Source organism: Azolla caroliniana, unplaced genomic scaffold (genome assembly GCF_043228905.1).
Source record: "Azolla caroliniana isolate FFs.n. ecotype wild unplaced genomic scaffold, voAzoCaro1.0.p SCAF_22, whole genome shotgun sequence".
NCBI lineage: Eukaryota > Viridiplantae > Streptophyta > Polypodiopsida > Salviniales > Salviniaceae > Azolla > Azolla caroliniana.
Window position 1 is genome coordinate 2,103,791 of NW_028230457.1, and position 20,275 is coordinate 2,124,065.

General features: G+C 43.3%; 1 pseudogene; it reads left to right on the plus strand.

The window, feature by feature from the left end:
• Nucleotides 1-14,299: 14,299 nt before the first annotated feature.
• Nucleotides 14,300-16,570, plus strand: LOC147849760 (zinc transporter 11 pseudogene; annotated as a pseudogene).
• The last annotated feature ends 3,705 nt before the right edge of the window (nt 16,571-20,275 follow it).

Genomic DNA, 20,275 nt, shown 5'->3' on the forward strand with positions numbered 1-20,275 from the left:
TGTGGCCGAAAGGAAGAATCGGACACTCGTCGAAGCGGCAAGGGCAATGCTGGAGGAAAAGAGCATGCCCCGGTTCTACTGGGCGGAGGCGGTCCAGACGGCCGTCTACATACAAAACCGCATCGGTGACAAGGTGTCAGCTCATGAGCTGTATTTCGGGCGCAAGCCGAACTTAAGACACCTTCGGATATTCGGCAGCATAGCGTATGTGCATGTGCCGGATCAGAAGCGGAGAAAGCTGGATGCAAAATCGGAAAAATGCATCCTAGTCGGCTATGCTCAAGAGCAAAAGGGGTATAAGTGCTATAACCCCCGGACGAAGGAAGTCCGAGTTAGCCGGGATGTCGAGTTCGACGAATCGGCATCCTGGTACTCCGTACCGACTCCGACTTCCGATCCCGACCCAATGCCGGAAGATCAGGCCAGTGAGCCTGAATCAGCCCTTGCAGAGGATGATGAAGCCGGGAGTCAAGATGAGAGTCCGGAATCGTTACGGTTGAGTGGACCGAATGAGCGACTGAGTCGGTTGGACCAGTCGGATGAAGAGACGACAAGTGGTGGAGACTCTGCCGTGCTCTCCCCGCGCAAGGAACCGAGGAAACGGTTCACGCGCAAAGAGAAGGGAAAGAGGAAGATGCCGGAATTCGAAATCGGCAATGATGAGTCGGATCGGTGCGTATCCGACTCCGGAAAAGAAAAAGGCGGATCTTCGGCAATGAAGACCGAACTGGCCAAGAAGGGACTCAAATCAGGTGACGGTGCGTTACGCCGATCAACCCGCTAGAAGGATCCCGTCATGCGGTACGGGTACAATGAATACATGGCGCATCATTATGCGTACATGACTAAGGTGACAGAAGTGCGTGAGCCGGAGAGCTACGCAGAAGCGACAAAGGATGCAAATTGGCGTGCCGCTATGGACGAAGAAATGCGGGCACTCGATGCCAACGAAACTTGGGACCTAGTTGATCCTCCCCGTCACTGTAAACCGATCGGATGCAGGTGGGTGTACAAGGTCAAGTACAACGCCGACTGTCGTGACTCTTGAGTAGGAAGCAGAGAGAGAGCGATGGCGATAGAGATAACGATAACGATAGAGATGGCGAGAGCGGTAGAGATAGCGATAGTGATAGCAAAAGAGAGTGAAAAAGGGAGAGAGTGCGAGAGAGAGAAAAGTATAAGTGAGAGATAAGAAATGGGAATGAGATTATATTATGAGAAAGAAGATTACAAGGAGTAGGCTAAGGGCTAAAGACTGGTGTTGAACCGAATGAGTTGAGATGAGTGTATGGACTCTTATTTATAGGCCCTTATGGAGTATTCTAGAATGTTCTAGAATATTTTAGATATTTATGAATAATAATAATAATAAATATAATCATGAAATATTCAAGAACATTCTAGAATAATCTAGAATGTTCTAAATATCTCGTAATAACTAAACATATAATTATTATGATTACATCTCACATATGTTATTACAATGGTTAAAGTACAATATGTAAACCAAGAGGTTATGGGTTCGATTCCTGGTTCGCCAAGATGAATGTCATGATAAGCCAAGATGTATGTCTTCATGACATTATCCCCCCTTTTCGATGACGAGTTGCACGAGTCGGAAGAAAAGAGTTCAGACTTGGTTTATGAGGATATTGGTTGTGAAATGCAACAACCATGTCGGAGGCATTGGCAAGATGTTCGGCAGGCTCCCATGTTCGATCATTAGGTGTATAGCCTAACCAATCAACCAAGTAGTATAGTTTGTTGCGAATGATCTTGGAGTCGAGGATAGCGGCAACCTCATATTCAGAGCCATTGGAAACGTCAATTGGAGGTGGGGGAGGTGTAACACGACCCGGAATAGAGCTCGTTGTGTAGGGCTCCAAAAGTGAAACATGGAAGACCGGGTGAAGACGCATATGAGGAGGAAGATCAAGACGAAATGTCACATCATTGATCTTACCACTTATGACATATGGGCCAAAACGTTGATAATCCAATTTGTAGCAAGGTCGGGTCGTTTTAATGCTACCTTGTAAGAGCCATACACGATCGCCTACTTGAAATGTAGTCGATGAATCACGCCGATGACGGTCAGCAATCTTCTTTTGAGTGTTTTGGGCTTCACATAAATGATGCAAAAGCATATCCTGAACTTCTTGGAGTCGAGTGAGCCGATCTTCAGCAGCTGGGTTTTTTGGGAGTTCAGGATGTTCAAGCATCGTCCAACGAGGATGGTACCCAATGTTTGCAAAAAATGGGGAATATCCAGTAGAAGAATGCTCGGAGTTGTTATAAGCAAATTCTGCCAAAGGTAGTAAATCCACCCAATCATCTTGTTGATAGTTGACAAAACAACGTAGATATTGCTCGACTGTTTGGTTGGTGCGCTCACTCTGCCCATTAGTCTCTGGATGGTAGCCGGAAGAGAGTTTACAAGAAGTATGTAAGAGTTTGAACATGTGCCGCCAAAATTTCGAGATGAATTGGGGACCCCGATCACTGATAATATCATCTGGAAGACCATGATGGCGAAACACCTCCCGCATGAGTAAATCAGCTGTCTCTTGACTAGTAATGGTCTTTGTGCATGGAAGGAAATGTGCCATCTTCGTAAAACGATCGACAACCGTGAGAATCGAATCAAATCCCTTGGAAGGTGGAAGATCCGTAATAAAGTCCAAGGAAATAGATTTCCATGGGCTCTCCGGAATAGGCATTGGCTGTAATAAGCCATATGGATGATGTCGAGGCTTTTTTGATCGGCAACATGTATCACAGCTACGAACATAATCCGTAACAAAATGGCGAAGCCGTGGCCACCAATATCGGCGAGAAATCAACTCAAAAGTCTTGTGGATGCCGAAGTGTCCCGCCATTGGTGTGTCATGACATTGTTGCATGACTTTGAGTCGAGAAGGACCGTCAGGCACATACAAGAGAGTTTGTCGAAAAAGTAACCCATCATGCCAACTAAACTGGGTGTAGTCTAGACGAGGATTTTGAGTTTGGGAGCTAGATGCACGATTTGGGATAATATGGCTCAAAACCTCTTGGGCGAACGCATCAGTCGCAATCTGCTCACGAATGGAATCAAGAAGCCTTGAATCTCCCGGTGTGTTGATGGTATGCATTGCCATTATTCGTAGACGATCAGGACCTAAGAGGATTTGCTTTTGGCTTTCAAATGCGGCCTCTCCAGGTTGAAGTTCCATATACGAACGTCTAGATAAAGCATCTGCTTTTCCTTGTTGCATCCCAGGGCGATATAGAATTACAAAATCGAAACGAGTTAAGAACTGCGCCCAACGAGCTTGTCGTCGATTCAAGACTCGAGCACTTTGAAAGTATGTTAGATTTTTATGATCATTGTAGACAATAATCTGCTGAGAAGAACCCTCCAGAAAATGACGCCATTGTTGAAAAGAATCCACAATGGCAAGAAGCTCTTTGTCGTGAATCTCATAGTTGATTTCTGCGGCTTCAAATTTTCGTGAGTGAAAAGCCACCGGGTGCAGTTCACCATCATCACCAATTTGGGATAGTACACTTCCGAGTGCGAAATCCGATGCATCAGCTTCAAGTATAAAGCGCCTCATTGGATCGACATGGATTAAGATTGGTGCGGATGTAAATGCTTGCTTTAAACCCTCAAATGCAGAGTTCGCATCTATACTCCATACAAATGGTCGATTCTTGTGCGTCAGTTGAGTTAGGGGCAACACAATTTTTGAATAATCTTTGATGAACTTGCGATAGAAGTTTGCGAACCCCAAAAAACATTGCACATCTCGCACGGACTGTGGTGTTTGCCAATCCAAAATTGTTTGAACCTTTGATGGATCCATAGAGATGCCATTTGAAGAGACTATGTACCCCAAAAACTCCACTTGACATTGGTCGAAACTACACTTCTCCAATTTTGCATAGAGACCATACTCTCGTAGCCGTTGCAAAACTTGGCGAACATGTATATCATGTTCTTCTTGAGTTTTTGAGTAGATCAAGATATCATCCAGGTAAACAATGATGAAGATATCGAGGAAGTCTCGAAAAATATCATTCGCCATATGTTGGAAGACTGCTGGTGCATTCGTGAGGCCAAAAGGCATCACTGTGTACTCAAAATGACCATAGCGAGTGCGGAACGCCGTCTTCCATTCATCCCCAGGACGAATTCGAACAAGGTTGTAGGCACCTCGAAGATCTAACTTCGTGAAATACTTTGCTTCACTGAGGCGTTCTAGAAGGCTTGAGATCAATGGGAGAGCATATCGGTTTCTAACGGTCACTTTATTCAAGCCTCGATAATCCACGACCATACGAAGCGTACCATCTTTCTTCTTAACGAAAAAGATGGGTGCACCAGCAGGAGATTTTGAATGTTGGATAAAACCATTTGCCAAGTTCTCATTGATATATTCTCGAAGAACCTCTAACTCCGTGGGCGAAAGATTATAAATTGGTCCCCATGGAGGCTCTTTTCCTGGCTGCAAATCAATTGGGCAATCATATGGTCGATGCTCTGGTAGTCTATTAGCCTTCACCTTATCGAACACATCGGAGAATTCTATGTACTTCTTTGGTAGTTGGACCCCCAATTCTTGTGAGCTAGATGAGGGAGTTGCTAAAACCGCAAATACCATCATGTCTTCCTTTCTTCCATCCTCTCGTAATTGATGTATAGAGATTGTTGAAATTGTGGGGGATCCTAGATCCTTAGTTGGAGCTTCAAGAGACTTGGATTGTACGGTGACCTCTTCAATAGTTCTTTTTCTCCAATCAATGGTTGGGTTATGTAACTCAAACCAAGGAAGACCAAGAACTAGAGAGTGCTCCGGACTACTAATGATGTTAAATGAGATGACACTAGCCAAATTACCTAGGACTACACGAATTGGTTCAGACTCTTCGACTATATCTCCTGATGCTATAGGGCGACCATCGATGACTCCTACAGCTACTGGGTTTGGGAGTTTTTTCAGGATGATGTTTTGAGTCAATGCAAACTCGCGATCCATGAAACAAGAATTGGCTCCGGAATCTAGGAGGGCAGAGGCTAGGGCGCGATGACCTGTAGATGTGCTAAGCTCGACTTGTGCAGAAAAAACTCTACTAACTTGATTTGATGAAATGGAACCACAACTAGGTACTGACTCTACATAACTAGGATGGTCCAACCAAATGGCTCCTATTTTGGCCGGACTTATTCGTTTAACACATCCTCTAATTGGCTCAAGACATCAAATCTATTCTCATGGCATGGGCTATTAGGCTTAGTACTTAAGTTATTAGAAGTGATAGTAGAACTTGATGTAGGGTTGTCATGTGCACTTACTTGGTAAACTTGACGCCTGGGTTTATGTGGACAATTCACAGCTATATGTCCTGGACCACCACAGTAGAGGCATAGGCGATGCGCCCGACGTCGTTGTTTCTCAGCATCTGATAAGGGCCCTCGACGTTGTGTCGACTCTATTTCCATCGGAGTGGGACCATCCCTCGTAACGGGTCTAGAACCTTGTGGCGGTGTGGTGACTATAGAAGCGTATGTCTGTTCCGGTTGGCGGCGTAACATTTGTTGACGTTCAGAACGTCGCTCAAATAGGCGATTATCACATCGCACAGCTCGGCTAATAGCTTCAGTAAGAGACTTTGGATCTTCATGGAAAGTAAGAAGAAGATCTTTGACATCGTTACGCAAACCCTGACGGAATTGATCCATTAAGGCTGCCTCATCCCAAGGGATGTCGCATGCCAAGAGACGGAAATCTGCGGCATAAGCTGAAGCGGGACGATCTCCTTGTCGGAGTCTTCGAATCTTGTTTATTGCAGTCCTAGTGCTATCCGTATCTCCAAAACTAGCTTGAAACTCCTTAACGAATGCCTCGAAATCCTCCAGTAATGGTGATTTCTTCTCAAGAAGTGGTGCAAACCATGCTAACGCTGTACCGCTTAGCAAGGTTCCTATTAATCCCACACGGGCAGCATCAGTTGGATACCGATTGGGATGTAACTGAATCACCAAACGAACTTGATTCAGGAAACCTCGAAAGAGAGATCTGGTACCATCAAACTTGGCAGGGAGGCTAATCTTTGGTTCCCTTGGGGAGTTTTGAACCCCCGCCGCTTGTTCTCGTAATGTTAATATAGTAGCCTCAAGTTGATGAACCCGTTGTGATAACTCCTCATATTGATGAGCTTTCTCAGTACTGACTTGTTGAAGATCCCCGAGTAGCCTTTGATTTTCTTGCTCTAATGCCACAAACTTAGTGGTGAGCATATCGAGCTCCGAAAGGACACGCATATACTCTTGCTTGCTGACCGACTCCATAACCGCGGGGGAAAAAGAAAGAAGGATAAAGAAGAAAGCTTGCTAGGGTTATTGGAGAAAGGGAAAAGAAATATTCGGTTCAAACTGTCGTGACTCTTGAGTAGGAAGCAGAGAGAGAGCGATGGCGATAGAGATAACGATAACGATAGAGATGGCGAGAGCGGTAGAGATAGCGATAGTGATAGCAAAAGAGAGTGAAAAAGGGAGAGAGTGCGAGAGAGAAAAGTATAAGTGAGAGATAAGAAATGGGAATGAGATTATATTATGAGAAAGAAGATTACAAGGAGTAGGCTAAGGGCTAAAGACTGGTGTTGAACCGAATGAGTTGAGATGAGTGTATGGACTCTTATTTATAGGCCCTTATGGAGTATTCTAGAATGTTCTAGAATATTTTAGATATTTATGAATAATAATAATAATAAATATAATCATGAAATATTCAAGAACATTCTAGAATAATCTAGAATGTTCTAAATATCTCGTAATAACTAAACATATAATTATTATGATTACATCTCACATATGTTATTACAATGGTTAAAGTACAATATGTAAACCAAGAGGTTATGGGTTCGATTCCTGGTTCGCCAAGATGAATGTCATGATAAGCCAAGATGTATGTCTTCATGACACCGACGGTTCTGTTAACCGATACAAAGCCCGGCTAGTGGCGAAGGGATACGTGCAGACCCACGTAATCGACTACGACCAGACCTTCGCTCCTGTGGCGAAGATGACGACGGTTCGTGTGGTACCGGCGGTTGTTGCGGCAAGGGGGTGGCATCTTCACCAGATGGATGTGAAGAGCGCCTTCCTTCAATGAGAGCTTGAAGAAGAAGTCTTTATGACTCAGCCCCCCAGATTTCAATCGGAGATGAACAAGTCGGCGGTATGCCGACTGAAGAAGTCGCTTTACGGCTTGAAGCAAGCCCCCCGAGCTTGGAACGCGAAGATCACGCACCGGTTGCGTAAGCTGGGGTTTGCTTTCTCTAAGTCGGACTCTTCGTTGTTCATCCGGCAAGGCTCTGACGGTCCGGTATGTATACTCTTGTATGTGGATGATTTAGTCATCACCGGACCGGGTCTTCCCAAAATCAACCGCGTCAAGTCCCAGTTGTCGGACGCATTCGAAATGAAGGACCTGGGGGACCTTCATTATTTTCTTGGGATCGAAGTGATCCGGACCCCCGACGGCATATTGCTCTCACAACGACATTACGTGTTGAATATGCTGTATAAGTTCGGCATGACGGATTGCCGACCTGTCTCCACACCCCTGGACCGAAACCAGAAGCTCCGTCCCAACTCCGGACCGGCTTGCAATGAGAAACGGTTCCGACAGGTTGTCGGAAGCCTGATCTACTTAACCATCACCCGACCCGACATCAGCTATCCGGTCGGGATGGTAAGTCAGTTCATGCAGAAGCCGACCGTGGAGCACCTTCAGTGCGCGCAACGAATATTACGGTATGTCAGTGGCACTAAGGACCGGGGACTGCTATACCGACGAGGTATACCCGAAGAGCTTGTCGGTTACACAGATGCTGACTGGGCCGGCGATGCGTCTGATCGCCGCTCCACTTCCGGATACATGTTCTCCATAGGTAGCGCGGCCGTTGCGTGGAGCAGCAAGAAGCAGCCCACAGTGGCTTTGTCAAGCACTGAGGCTGAGTACCGGGCCGCAACCGTTGGCACTTGTGAAGCCATCTGGCTTCGGCGACTGCTGCGAGACTTGCGGATCGAGGTATCGACCCCGATCCCGATTTACTGCGATAACATGAGCAGCCTGCAGCTCGCCAGGAACCCTGTGTTCCATGCTCGCACAAAGCACATCGAGATGCACTACCACTTCATGCGTGAGCGGGTTCTGAGCGGTGAAGTTGACCTACGGTATGTTCATACGGATCGGCAAGTTTCCGACATCTTCACCAAGCCGCTCGGATCGGACAAGTTGCAACACTTTACCGACATGCTTGGTATTCAGCATCTCGACGTGCCGCACTTGAGGGGGAGAAGCAAGGGCAAAGTCCCTATCGAAACGGGCAAAGGCAAAAAAACTGTTGAACCCGTCGGTAAGAGGAGAGCCAGAAGAAGAGGAGACAAGAAGATGAAGGAAGCCGAGTCGACAAAGGAAGTTGACACATCCGAATAGGTCGGAGCAAGCGGCTGTGAAGAAGAGTTGTGCACTCAGGAAGAGAAGTGCATGCTGTGCGGAGGTCATCACGACGGTACTGACCATGATGCGGAGTCGAATGAAGAATTCGATTTCGGTTCACCGGCTGAAGAAGCCGAGGGAAGCATGGAGAAGGCCAAGACTCGGAAGTGGTCCGATGTGGTGAGAGGCCTAAAGCCGGAAGTCGAATCGGAGTGTACCGATTCGGACAAGAGCTGGAACGAGTCGGAGACAACTGACTCGGATCAACAGATGGATCCGGATGAGTCAGATCGACTGAAGGCCATGGGGACACGAACACAACGGAAGTCAATGCCATCGTGGGAGAACTGACGGATCGGCAAGCGCCGGAGTCACAACAACGTGACTGCTGAGATGGGCCTATTGAGCAGACATGCCGACCGAGAGGGTCGAGGCGCGCAGAACCAAAGGGGTCACGGCAAACGGGACCGGACCGGACGAGGAGTGCGAGCAAGGCGGAGTGACACCGGGAGAAGTCGGTTGAATGAACCGACTGCCACAGAGGTCAACACTATGACCCCACCTCAGGTTGAGCTTGAGGGGGAGTGTTGAGCGGCAAGGTCAACCGGAGCCGGATCGGCTGAATAAGCCGGAGCCGGTAAGCGAGACGGATCAGGCGAAACGGATCAGTATGACGGTGAGCAACCGAACCGGCAAGCAGTGGAGGCCGGGTGCAATCCGTAACTGGCAGTCCAATCGGAAGCCTAGAATAGGATAGACTACTAGGTATCTATAGTCTCGTAGTAAGTGTCAGATGCTCGTGTGAGCATTGAAGTACATGGTACTTCTGTCAGTCCCAAGAGGACTTGTATAAATAGTGCTACATAGCACAGTGTGTAAAAACAGAGTCTTGACATAATTTTGGAAATCACGTTCTGCTCTCTCTGTCTCTCTCTCTCTGTGTTGTTCTTTGTTTTACGCTTCCGCAAACACTCACGTTTACAACTTATTAACAATCATTTGATATCTTGCTTGCAACTACATGGTTTGAATGCATTAACCATACCAGGTGGCTTGAGAGGGAGATTGAGATAACAAGCTCAATCCACACATCTTATATGTGAGCATGCACTCCTTGCGGCACGTGTGTTAAAGTTCCTCATTGACGTAATAAATTGGAGATGCCTTTGCATTGACTAAGGTAGATACCTCATTCACTTTCACGTTGTTACTGGATTGTTCCTAAATTCTATGTGTACTTGTTCAGATGATCTATATCAATCAAGCCATCTCTGTTTGATAAAGTGCTGGTTACCCTCAATTTATAATTGTTTTTCATCCCTGATTTTGCTTAATACATACTCTTGGTGAATATTGTGTATTCTCCACTTTCTCTTTATTCTTTTATACATAGCACAAACATGTATGTCTTACTTAATCTATTATGATGTATAGAACGTTATTCTCTAGTTCTTTACCAATGACTTAATATTTTTGTTGTTTAATAAGTGATTGTTTTGCCTTTACAGATCTTACAAATGCAAAACATATGCCATAATTGGGGATATTTCATAATTGGAAATGAACTTTTATTTGGCATTATGTTGTACAAATGAAACTGGATATAAGTTTGTTGAGAAAAGCAAAACCAACATGACTTTGCTACCCGGTATACATTCTTTGGCAAATACAAACTTATGATGTTGGAATCATGGATTTTTGCTTATTGTCAAGAGTGACGAACTACCTTTTCCCCTAAGAGTCTTGATTGTCATTGATTAGTGGGTCATATATTTTTTATGGAAAAATTCATGAGTTTGTAGAGATATATGCTTTTATATCTTTGTGAAAAATGTTATGGTAATATATAATGACTTATTCTCGGTTGCATCATGCTTTTCCCTACCTAAATTCAAATTCTAGCCTCTTTACATTAGCACATATAGTTTTTTTTTTGTTGTTGAAAGATGCACCTTAGTATATTACTTCAAAACCGTACATAGAGAAAACAGAAGGAGACATTTCATCTCACTTCTATTGTAAGATACAAAATCTAGTATACGCATCTAATCAAATAGATGATGTCATATATGAAACAAGTAGAACAATACTATCAACAATGCAACATAAAAGAAGGTATGACATCATTTCACTTCAGACCAACAATTGTATCCGAAAATAAGTGAAGTCCTTGCCATCGGTTCTTGCCACTTGCCGTTGCCATAGAACATCATCCAAACCCTATAGATCATCATATTGACCACGTAGTGTGTGGACAAATAACATCCAGAATCCAATAAGCATAGTGTTGAGATGTATGTGAACATTGTTAAAAATAGAATCACATCTCGCTTTCCATATTATCCAAAGAGTCAACGACATAATAGTATGCCAAATAACCAAAATTTTAATTCTGAACCGTCGAATAGAAGAAGGAAATGAGGTGAGAGAGAGGTTATGAGGTATGAAAGTATGCATGCTTCTCATGTCTTTTGCTTTTCTTATGGACACTTGTTAATATCATATGCATCAAGTACAACGAAGAGTCTGGCTAGATTTGATGGAATATATCCAAGCATTGGATCTTTGAACTCCTACAAAGCCTAATATTCACCTTTATACATTTTCACACTCCACCGCATCTCATAACCAAGGTATGCATGAATAGACAATATATATTAATTGCTCAAGAATGTACCGAGTTCATAAGTAAAATATGGATTCATCATTCTTGTACACTTTTGGATTACACTTGTTTTTACTTTAGCTTAGATTCCAAACTTTGTATGGATGATCATGCATTGCCTTGAAAAAGCAAGCTTCAAGTTAACAATAGTTAGAATGATGTGGTTCGTGATGTGATTTTCCCTCTACACATTGTCGTCATGCATTAGGTAGTTGCAGGCCCCATAGTGGTCCCTCTTTCAATCGATGATAGATCATGTAACAATTAGTGCTACCATGGTGGTCGAGAGAAAGCAGGATAAGGGATACCTTGAGCACTATTTACTAAACCCATGTAGGTTCATTATCATGATCTTCGCCCCAATAACTTCCAACATTATCTTCCTCCTAATACCTGCATGCATGTGAGATCATTATCTAATAAATTTCTCTCAACAATTTTGATAGAACCCATGCACATTGATTATCTTGCTTACGAAGGAAAACATGTAAAATTTACGTGGCCATACATACTTGTGCTTTCCTTGGAAAGAGTATGAAACATATTTCACAATAGGATAAACATTAAAATATTGGTAGATTGTGTTGGTGTGTACTTATTTGTACCAAACATGGAGCCCATGCCTAACAACTCCAATTTGAAGATTTGTCACACATTTCACATTGCCATATTTCAACCCTAGTTATATACATCTCAATTTCATTAACAAAAAGTACTTATTTGAATATTTTAACATCATCTCCTTCACTCTTAAAATCATCATCATTGCAAAATTGATATACTACTAGTACACCTACGTGAGTGTGAGAGACAAGTAATTATGTTGTGCCAATGGTGGTTGAGTCATTGATTTTGCATGAACCATATGGATATGAAGTTTTAAAACTCGGCTACTTTAGGAGTTTAAAAGAGTAATGCTTGTTTTTTTATTTATCCTACAAAACAATACTCCAATTGTGTTCTCTCATCTAAATATGCTAATTAGAACCATATCTCTCACAATCTTGATGGAATTATGTTCCAACTAAGTGATTAAGCTCATTACACTTTTCACCTTGTGCAAATAATTTATTTGATTCCTACCAATGCCACTATCTCGGATGCATAATTCACTTATTTTATCTCCTTGTACCTACTTGTAGTTGAGATGATCGATGTTGTGACTTGCCAAAAATAACCGTATTATCTATTTGTCTTTGCTCCTAACCATGAGTCCTTCTCTCTATGTAATAAAAAAAGAGCCATCAAGCATAGAGTCCCTAATAGCTCCACATATATGAAGTACTACTCTTCACATGCTCTACGAGACCTTAGCCTAGGCAATGTGGCATGAAGCTTGTATTATCCCCATAAATGTGATATACAGGCTTACAACTACAAAAAATGGAAGTATATTGTGGGTAATTTAACTTTAGTTAATGCAACTCCTAACTATCATGTAGCCACAAAGTCAATTATTACAATCATTCCATAGGCGAGAGCCCGCTCCTTACTAAATACGAGTCATTTCTGGCACATGTTTATGTGACATAATCATGTCATCAATGAAATAATAAGAATTGATGTTTAAAGCCCTAATTATATCACAAATGATAAACCCTTCTCCTCTAATAGATATACAGAAGTTATAATAACCAAAAGTTGTACGACAATCCCTTTACATTGGATAATTTGAGCTCAAGATGGTAATGCATAAAAGTTGGTTGATGATATGACCATGACCATCCATCAAAGTGAATATTTTGAGGTATATACCCTTCCTTAAGAAACAAAATCTTGTCATAATTGTCGATTAACTTTTGATAACGAAAATTGTGATTTATAGCTTCCATTTAGCCATTGTATCACATAAGAATTCTCAATAGATGTGCATTTCCTAGTCCATTAATAATTATCATGCTATAAATAATTAGCAATGAACATAAAATTTCCACACGCTCATTAGTTAGTAGTCTCCCATTATAAGTTTGGTATGATGTAAAATATCCATGGCAACAATATTGAGGTCTGTTCACAATGACCAAAATACAATTCATACCACTTAAACTTATTTTGAAATCGGTTTGAGTTAATTGGCATTGGTCTCACCATCTTATTCACGCCCTTAGGTTGTTGGTGATAGGTTAAAATCACAAAGATGCAAATTTAAATACAAGCACAGAATAAGGATTGGTAAAACAATGGTGACAATTCATGATTGATTGCAATAAAACAAGGATAGTAGTTGCTAACCGGAAGATAGTACCATGTTGGATGTTGTTCTTTCTCCATGTTAGTGTCAAGGGTTGGCTTAAGATGAGAAATATGTAGAAAATGATCACATATTTTTTGTTGAAATAACACAGATGCTTGCTTGTCCTTTGCATTTGTGTCCAAGGTTGGGTGCCAAAGACAAAATTCCAAGAAAATGAAGCAAGCACATGCAATTTCCAAAATTAAACAACACATAAGATTGCTCTTTCTTTGTGAATGAGTCAGATCTATGGGTTAGATGAAGTTATGTTGTCGAAACAAAGTGAGAAACAAGGAAATCCACGAGAGAGAGAGAGAGAGAGAGAGAGAGAGAGAGAGAGAGAGAGAGAGACCACACACAGTTTCTCCCAAAATAGCATCAAAGGCTTGATGTTTTCGGATATGTGGGTGGGGTGTTTTCGAGGGTTAGATCGCCACATACAAGGTTGTCGTCAAAACGAAGCAAGAAACAAGGAAATGTGCCAGTGAACGGATACAGTAGTTTTGGCCTGAATAGCATCAACGACTCGCTTTGAATAGCTACACCAACGGCTGGCTCCATGGGCCAAATTTGGGTCTTAGAAGACGTTAATATATCTTTCTTTCTTTGGCCAAAGCTAAAAACAAGCCAAAAAAAATTGCACACTCGCCTTGGTGAGGGGCATTCCAAGAAATAAAGAAAAGTATAAACCTTTGAAAAACCCCTTTGAAACGCAAAAAAAAGAAAAGAAAAAAAAAGCAACTTCGGAAACGCAAAAAGCAACAACAAAAAAAGAAAAAGCTTATCATGGCGAAACACAAATAAAATAGGAGCAACAAGAAAAAAAAAAAAAAAAATACAAAAAAAAAACCAAAACAGAGAGTCATCACCATCGCCATGGTTTCTTCTCTCTTCACAATCTCTGTTCTAGCTATGGCTCTGCCCCTCCTCTGTTTGGCTCATGGAGGAGACCATCACACTCATGATCTTCACTTCTCATCTCCTTCTCCTTCTCCTTCTCAACCTGCCTTGCGATCCCAATACCTCATCCTCACCAAAGTATACTGCCTTATCATCGTCTTCTTGGCCACATTCTCTGCTGGGGTCTCACCATGCTTCCTTAAATGGAGCCATGGCCTCCTCGTCCTCGGCACCCAATTCGCCGGCGGCGTCTTCTTGGCCACTGCCACCATGCATTTCCTCGCCGATTCCGATGAAACATTCCGAGAAAAGACGTCCGGAGATTACCCGTTCGCGTTCATGCTCGCTTGCGCCGGCTACCTCCTCACCATGCTTGGTGACTGTGTCATCCATTGGATCTTTGTCAAAGAATCTAACTATGCCTTGCCTTCAAATCCGAAAGCCGGCCTCGGAATCGACCCTAGTAAAGGCATGTATTTCATTCAAATCTAAACAAACACCTTCTGTTCTTTATAATTATCTAAAACTCTTGCATTTGTCTTATATGTGCTTGTACACTCGGTGTACATACATGCAATGTATACATGTATATACACACATGCATGCATGTGCATGACATTGTGTGTGTATATATGCATGGATATGTATGTATGTATGGATATGTATGTATGTATGGATATGTATGTATGTATGTATGTATGTACAATATGGCCATAGAAGAAGAGCTAGATCCATCCAATCATCGATCGTCATGTTGTACCCAACTCGCATGCAAAGGCTTATAATGTTGAAGAGTGTGAGGAAATTCATGATAAGGGAAAGACAATGTCTTGAAACATTTTTGTGATGAGGTTAGAGGTGAAAATTGCTGGCTAACTTGTGAATTTATAACACCGGGAGTGTTAATCTTGATTACAATTTATTAACCGCGCAGGGTAATTTTCATATTTGTAAGTGAGTTTTTTATTTTGATTATCAAAAGGTCAAGAGCTCAAGATCCCAATGGTGCATCTAACCTTTTGAATTTGTAGTCCCTAATAATAACTAGAAGTTTATTTTTGTGATTCTAGATTTGTTGGTATGTTTCATGTCAACATATATAAACAAATGCGCCACATTAAGACCATTTCGGTCATGGTTTAGTGTTTGTTATAAAATGTAATGGGCAAATCTTTGTCTTCCCAAATCATGTGTAGATAGTATGGTGCGAGATCAATTATAGCTCCACCATTCCTTAGTATTAAATTGTTTAGACTCGTGTTTCTCTGACCGTTTATCATACAATTGACAGGGGTTCCTCCGTTTGAAGCCGACGGCAATTACGGCCATGACCAGACATGCAAGGTATGTTCCATACCTCTACTTATTTCCACAATGTATGCATCACTAAAGATTGATTTTCCATGTCCATTAGATTGGCTTCCAAGTTGCTAACTTCGTAACTTTTTCATTTCATGTTTCGTTCCTAATTATGTAGTGTGGTGATGATTCCACCATCAATCCCGAAGCCAAGAATTTTGTCGCGGCAACCCTAATAAGCAAGACATCGTTGAGCGATACGATCCTCCTTATCTCGGCTCTTTGCTTTCACTCCGTCTTTGAGGGGATTGCAATCGGCATTGCGGAAACCCCCTCCGACACATGGAGAGCATTGTGGACAATCTCACTTCACAAAGTGTTTGCCGCCATAGCGATGGGCATCGCGTTGCTTCGCATGATGCCGGCCCGCCCCCGCCTCCAATGTGCGATTTATTCATTTGCATTTGGTATATCAAGCCCTATAGGTGTGGCCATTGGTATCATCATTGATTCAACCACGGAGGGGCCTATTGCAGATTGGGTCTATGCGATATCCATGGGTCTCGCTTCCGGGGTATTTATTTATGTCGCCATCAACCATTTGCTTGTCAAAGGCTATACCCCTTCATGTAGAGTTAGTGTGGACACTTCTTTCTATAAATTTCTCGCAATCACCCTTGGAGTGGGAATCATAGCCGTGGTGATGATATGGGATTAACTTCGTTGCTTCTGTGTATAACCTGATGTTCTTACATAATTTGAGTCAAATTTTGTTTTTGCGAGACACATTGCAATACACCTAGGGATAAACTCCATCCCATCATCTCCACTTGTTTAACTCTAATATTGTTCCTCACAAAGTGAAAAGACAAGAATGGATTGGTTGGCCTGACATGGAAGAGTTGCATGTGTTCTTTGGGTTGGAAAAGTGACAAGAACGTTCAAAACATATCCATGATAATTTCAATGATGTATGTTCCATCATCTATCCATGGTAGCATTCATCGAGCTATTCAATAGCACATTGCATGAGTTAACAACATAAATCGAGATTAAGGTCATTAGTTGGTTAAGGTGAGTGATCAACCTCAACTAGAGAAAATTTACTTGCTCCAAATGTAAATGTAAGGGAAGTTGGGAGTTGTTGTCATGCATGTGTTGAAACATGTTATCCATGAATTTTATGCTAGTGTTAAAGCATGTTATCAATGAATTTTTGAAGTTCATGTGCATGGCAGTGTTAAGAATCACAATAGCACTTTCACAACTTATTAGGAAACAACGATTATCTTGTGCAAGTTATCCAAGAAAACCAACAAAATTATGCACAATACACCACCATATTTTTACATGGAAAACCCTACCATGGGACCAAGTCTAGAAACAATTTAGTATCAAATAGATTTTAGAGTACTATGCAAAGAGGAAGAAAGTAAACATTTTTTCTTAAAACTTAAACCCAACCAACAAGACCAAAAAGACCACCAAAATCTCAGAGCATGTGGCTCGTGCATAAGGAGGCAATGTCCGAAAATGGCAACATTTTATTGATGTACTCATAAAGGCATTGATGGCGAAGGCAAAGAAGCTAGTATGAGCTCTTGAAATTTTTGTTCTAGTATCTAATAGAAATCTATTTATTTTGCCCCCTCTTCTCACTTTTTAAAAGTGATTATAGATGCGTAAGTACATAGAAGTGTGATCCTTTTCACAATAGATTAATGTAGAAACAAATAGCGTGCGAAAGCAATAGAAAACAGAAAACAGAGAACATGTTTAATGGAGAGCTTAATTGTACGCGAGAGAGACAGAGAGAGAGAGCACACAGAAACTTAATTCAAAAAAACTACTCAGTCTGTACATCGTATGTGTTCAATGAACACTTTTATACAAGTCCATCCGGACTGACAGAAGTACGGTGTACTTCAATGCTCACACGAGCGTTTGACACTAACTACGAGATATTAACTCCCTAGTAGACTAGTTGCTACTTGGCTTCCGGTTACTACTTGATGCAACTAACTGGCTCCCCAGCTCACTGGCTCACTTGCTCACCGGCTCACCGATCCAGCTCATCCTTCTGGATGCCGATCCGGCTTAGGCTTATTCAGCTGATCCGGATCCGGTTGAGCTTGCCGCTCAACACTCCCCCTCAAGCTCAATTTGAGGTCGGATCGTAGTGTCAGTCTCTATGGCAGCCGATCCTTCCACCTGGCTCCTTCTGGCGTCACTACGCCTCGCTCGCGCTCCTCGTCCGGTCCGGTCCCGTTTGGTCGGCTTGTTTGCTCAACAGGCCCAATTCAGCTCCCTTGCTGTTGTGACTTTGGCTTTTGCCGATTCGTCGATCCCTTCGTGTTGGCGTTGACTTTTGCTGCCTTCTTGTCCTCTTGGACTTGAATTGATCCGGTTCTTACGAATCCTTCTGTAGAACCGAATCGGCTGTCTCCGATTCGTTCCAGCTCTTGTCCGAATCGGTTGCTCCCGATTTGTGTTCTGGTTCCAGGCCCTTCACCACATCGGACCATGTCCGGGTCTTGGCCTTCTTCTTCTAGTTGGCTCTGTCCTTCTTGACTTTGCCTCCGCTGATGCTTGTTCCGACTTGTTCGGATGTGTCAACTTCCTTTGTCGACTCGACTCTTTTCTTCTTTCTTTCTCTCCCCTTGTCGGTTCTTCCCTCACCGGTGCAATTGACAGTCTCTTTGCCTTTGCCCATTCCGGTGGTGTCTTTGCCCATTCTCCCCCTCAAGTGTGGCACGTCAAGATGCTGAACACCAAGCATTTCAATGAAGTGCTGCAACTTGTCCGATCTGAGCGGTTTGGTGAAGATGTCGGCAACTTGCTGATCCGTATGAACATACCGAAGTTCGATTTCACTGCTCAGGACATGCTCACACACGAAGTGGTAGTGCACTTCGATGTGCTTTGTGTGAGCATGGAATACGGGGTTCTTGGCGAGCTGCATGCTGCTTATGTTGTCGTAGTAGATCAGGATCGGGGTTGGCACCTTGATCCGCAGGTCTTGCAGCAGTCGCCGAAGCCAAATGGCTTCACATGTGGCAACGATAGCGCCCCGGTATTCAACCTCAGTGCTCGACAGAGCCACTATTGGTTGCTTTTTGCTGCTCCACGCAACAACCGCGCTACCTAGGGAAAACATATAGCCGGAAGTTGATCGGCGATCTGATGCATTGTCGGCCCAGTCGGCATCAATGTAACTGACTAGCTCTTCGGTTATACCTCGCTGGTATTACAGTCCCCCGTTCTTCGTGCCGCTCACATACCGTAGTATGCGGTGCGCGCACTGAAGATGCTCTACGGTTGGCTTCTGCATGAATTGGCTAATCACACCGACCGAATAACTGATGTCGGGTTAGGTGATGGTCAAATATATAAGGCTTTCGACAATTTGCCGGAACCGTTCCTCATCGCAGGTCGGTCTGGAGTTGGGACAAAGCTTCTGTTTCCGGTCCAAGGGTGTAGAAATAGGGTGGCATTTAGTCATGCTGAACATGTACAACATATTCAACATATTCAACACATAGTGTCTTTGTGAGAGAAATATGCCGTTGGGGGTTCGGATCACCTCGATCCGAAGGAAATAGTGAAGGTTCCCTAGGTCCTTCATCTCAAATGCGTCCGATAGATGGGACTTGACTCGACTGATTTCATCGAGTCCGGGTTCGGTGATGACTAGATGCATACCGACCGTCCGAACCTTGCCGGATGAACAACGAAGAGTTAGACTTGGAGGCCGCAAACCCCATCTTACGCAACCAGTGCGTGATCTTCGCATTCCAAGCTCGGGGGGCTTGCTTCAGGCCATAAAGTGACTTCTTCAACTGGTGTTGAAAATCAAGCTCAACTTGGTCTAGTGTGTGAACTCACCTTGAGAGTGAATAGACACTCCAACGGTCAAGAGTCACCATTAAGTCACCTCTTTGTATTCTAGCATTTAGTATGAGTTATAGAATCATATTCTATGACACATAACTTATGAGCTTTCACATTCCCCATGCTCTATGAGCCTTGTAGTTAATGAAGAGAGAGGGTGACTACATAAAGCATCCTCCTCCCACCTTGTATAGCGTTGAGTCTTTCTCCTTTGTTAATATACTTTTACCTTGCGTATTCCTTGTCTCTCTCACTCTCTCTCTCACTCTCTCTCTCATACACACACATAACTCATATCTCTTCCGCTTCACAAGAATCCATCTCTTGATTCTTTACAACCGGCATACAACCGACTTGTTCATCTCTGACTAAAAACCGGGAGGTTGGGTCATAAAGACCTCTTCTTCTAGATCGCCTTGAAGAAATGAATTCTTCACGTCCATCTGGTGAAGATGCCACTCCCATGCCGCAGCAACCGCCATCACCACACGAACCGTCGTCATCTTCACTACTGGAGCGAAGGTCTCGTCATAGTCGATTCCGTGGGTCTGTGTGAATCCCTTCGTCACTAACCGGGCCTTGTACCGGTCAACTGAACCGTCGGCGTTGTACTTGACCTTGTACACCCACTTGCATCCGATCGGTTTATTGTGACGGGGAGGGGCAACCAGGTCCCATGTATCGTTGGCATCAAGTGCCCGCATCTCTTCTTCCATAGCGGCACGCCAATGTGCGTCCTTTGCCGCTTCTGCGTAGCTCTCCGGCTCACACACTTCCGCCACCTTGGTCATGTACGCA